We start from the raw sequence: 3,972 nt of genomic DNA, 5'->3' as shown, positions 1-3,972 counted from the left end.
CTGAATAGAACTGAGCTGAACTTAACTGAATAAAGCTGAGCTGAACTGAAGTGGGCTGAAAATAAGCCAGAAAGAACAGGGCCTTAGTCTCTAATCCTTACTAATACTAGTTGTTCCACCACGCCCTAAGCGGAAGTAAGTCGATAGTGTGTCAATATAAAGCAGCATGGTCAATTATAAATAAATATATTTATACATGGGGGAACAAGCATCGAATTTTTTATTAAACTGGCGTAAATGCTTGAAAATGTCATGTGCAATGTAAAATTAATTTTGTAAAATAGAAGGTAGAGTGAGAGCGCTACAAAGGCATATGAGGCCTTTTTTTTAAGACTTAAAAACCGATATTATAACACGAACACTGATGAACGAATACATCACAAAGTTGGTAGCTTTGGTCTCATGCCACAATGACACGCCTTGGAAAAAGTTCACGGTAAACCACACAGAAGGCGTCGTTGACATTAGCGAAAGCGCTAAACATCTGCATCAACCTACCTAATGCATGTCTGCATTCAACAACTAATCACAGTTCAGCTGATCAATATTTATCTAAGGATTCAATCAATTTGGAACAAAAACTGCATTGACAAAATACAAAAAATCATAATCAGCAAACAAAACACTATATCCTCTCTACCGAAATTAACACATTGATTTAACAAAACTGGTCGTCTCCAATAATAATAATTCATGCCTTCATCGCACAGAAGGAAAACGAAGCAAGTACAAGGCAAAATACATCTCACTTACTCTGACAATTTCAGCAGCCTCCATATCTTCTCCGTGTAATACACTCTCCAGAATCAACCAAAAAACGCAAACGAAGCTACTGATAACTGGCATGTGCATACATACACAACCAGGAAGGATGGAAAGAGGTAGTATGAAAATATACAAAGAAAAGTAAGAGGCAGTGTGGAACTACTCCCTAAAAAGAATAATAGCTTCCCCAACAAGTAAATTCATATATATCAGATTTGAGAACCAATTAGTTAGTCAGTTTAATGAACCATTTTTCTATATTGAAATTAAAAACAAGCTATTCCGAAGGAGCCAATGGAAATCGGAAAACCAGGGAAAGGTAGGGGGAGTGAGAGATGGATATAGAGAGCTTAATATCAAAGTAAAAAAGTGAACACGGAGGCAGCGATAATTTTGAAACAAATGAAATACAATAGTTAGGCTTACTCTCCATGATAACTTAACATAAACCAAATTATGAGAAGGAATTTGGCGCACTCACGTGAACCATCTTAGTAATCTAAGCAATGCACTGCTATAATATACGCAACTCGATTGCGATAGTATCAACTACTCTAGCAGTGCTACTTGTTAATATTACAAACCAATGTACAAGAGGCAACTGTGAGCATCAGTAACATCAAAACAAAGAGAGTGAGTAGGTAGATTACCTCATCATTGATCATCTCCAATGAACCCTACAACTCATCGACGAGACCAAAGAACCAACCCGAAATCCAACAAAACTAAATTTATGCCCCGTGGAAAAAAAAAAACCTACATTTGAAAAACACCAAACACTGACGGGTATTATAATACAATAAACAAACGACTCCAAAAAGATAAGCACCAAAAGCATTGAACACACACATCATATAAGAAAAGGGTAATTTTCATAGGTTAGTTCCTAATATTAAGATTGGAATTTGGAATCCGCCTCTAATTATATACTGTATGCGTGAAAAGGGCAGGCAAGATGAATCTAAAACATCTTATTTTAGCGAAAGTTCTGAACTCGCCTGCAACTCATCTTACCAAAAGGCTTGCATTATGAAAAATTTAGATAAGACTTGCATTCCGGAACTGCAACATTAATGTGAGAGGGCATTGGCAAAAATTGAATCCATACCATGCTGTCCTAGCTGCTCCTTTTGGGAGTGGATATGTTACAGAACACACACCATCAATATTTTTCACACCGAAGAGCTTCCTCTGCCATGTCAGGATTACCAATTGTAATGGTTCTCGCGACCCTGCGTACATTCATGGTTCCATAAAATACATCAAATTTAAACTTCGCGTTAAAAGGCAGCTAAGGATTGATATATCAACAACCCCCCACCCCCCCCCCCCGAAACTTGCATGGTTAATCTCAATCATATGAATATAAGATGACATACCAACAGGAACGACGCGGCCTGCTTTGATGTCCTCACGGTAGACGGGACAGTTCCTCCTCCAATGTCCAGTCTTGTGACAATGGTGGCACTCTATGTCACCGCCCTTGCTCTTTGTCTTGCCCTGTGAGCCACTAGTCTCACCAGGCGCACTCTTACCGTTTCCTGGCTTCTTAAACTTTGGCTTACCTACAGCTAGGTCGCCATGAGCCTTGCCCTTACCTTTACTCTTGTTGTGAATCGTGAGACTATCCTGCTTCATGCTCCCACTCAATTTCATATCCTTCTCGGTCTGTACGAGAAGGGAGTGTAGCTCATGAGGACTCTTTTTCAAGTCATTCATGTAGTAGTTCGCCCTGAAAAGGGCAAAACCATCGTGAAGAGAATGAAGCATTCGGTCAATGACAATGCTCTCACTGATTTTACAATTCAGTGACTCCAGCTTCTCGACATTCTCAATCATGTGAAGAATGTGTGGGCTAACCGGTTGGCCCTTCTGGAGTTTCGCATCAAAGAAGTGACAGGTATGCTCATATGTAACGATTCTCGGTGCCTTTGAGAACTCGTTAGTGAGCGTGGTGAAAATCTTGTTTGCACCTTGGGCAATGAAGCGTCTCTGCAAATTGGTTTCCATTGCAAAGATGAGTACGTTCTTTATCGCACCCGCTTCCATAACGAAGTCACTATACTCGAATGACTCGTCGGCTCCTGCATTTGGGCCTGGGTTGACCGGTATTGGCTCAGTTAAATACCCGAGCTTACCATCGCCAGCGGCATTCCGTAGTGCCGCCTCCCGGTCGCAAAATTTGACCCATCATTCTTCAATCGAGTGGACTGATTCATTTGGTCCATAAACATTTTTAGCCAGGACGAACGATCTAGTGTGGCACTAGGCATTGGGATTGCGTTATTTCCACCATTTGTTGTAACAAATGATTATTGACAATAAGCGTGTTCTACACTGCGAAAGAAGAATAAAATAATAAGCATGCATCGTTTTAATTTTAAGTCTAATGAACTTATGTCATAACGCGAAAACTCAAAAACATTTATACAATTGACCTTCCTCAAGAATTATATAAATGACTCCAAGACTCAAGTATCTGTAAATTGATAAGCTACCCTTTTAGCTAATTCTACCGTTAGAATTCTTGGTCGATAAATTTCTGTAAATTCTATCTATAGTCCATCATAATCACGAGAAACTCTTCGGACTATGATGTTGAGGTAAACTAAGTCAACACAACTACTTACCCAACGTAGAAGGGGTCATATTAGGCCTACCGACGAAGAAGGGATTCATAGATGTTTGCCCTTATAAAGACTAATCTCAATTTCCGTTATAGAGGAAGATCCCATCAACTTTTTAATTCATTTTTAAGTGAACTAATATCTAGCATGCGAGAATGATTTAAACTAAGGTGATGGCTTAAAGACTGTGACATCTGCATGTCCATGAAAACTAACATACAACCTATATGAGTCAATTTTCATGCATTTTAGTAGTAGGTGGTTTGGTTTTAGGCGGAATATGATGCAATTACTAGCATGTGAATGAAAAGCAATAAAATGAAAAACGTAAAATAAAACAACAAAAAGTCCTAGTGTGGCCTATCCTATCAAAATGAACAAAAATACAAGTTTGGAATCCATCCTTGGACCCGAGAAGCTTGTCTTGATGTTCCATCTTGATCCATGTAGCGGGAGTGAGCTTGAATCTTCATCTTTAGTCTTCTTTGAAATTACAATAAATAACTAATAAATAAAATTACATAATTGACCTATTAATTACATTCTAATTTCAAAAACTCGAAACTAAATAAAGGAGATT

At 38.7% G+C, this 3,972-nt stretch overlaps 1 long non-coding RNA gene across 1 annotated transcript; it reads right to left on the bottom strand.

The window, feature by feature from the left end:
• Positions 1–258: 258 nt before the first annotated feature.
• Positions 259–1,750, bottom strand: LOC141598526 (uncharacterized). The gene is made up of 2 exons (XR_012523578.1): positions 1,416–1,750; positions 259–581 (listed from the first exon to the last, which is right to left on the bottom strand). It is a non-coding gene; the product is annotated as an uncharacterized LOC141598526 (long non-coding RNA).
• Between the last annotated feature and the right edge of the window lie 2,222 nt (positions 1,751–3,972).

The sequence above is a fragment of the Silene latifolia genome, chromosome 9 (genome assembly GCF_048544455.1).
Source record: "Silene latifolia isolate original U9 population chromosome 9, ASM4854445v1, whole genome shotgun sequence".
Taxonomy (NCBI): domain Eukaryota; kingdom Viridiplantae; phylum Streptophyta; class Magnoliopsida; order Caryophyllales; family Caryophyllaceae; genus Silene; species Silene latifolia.
This window is presented reverse-complemented; position numbering and strand designations above follow the sequence as displayed.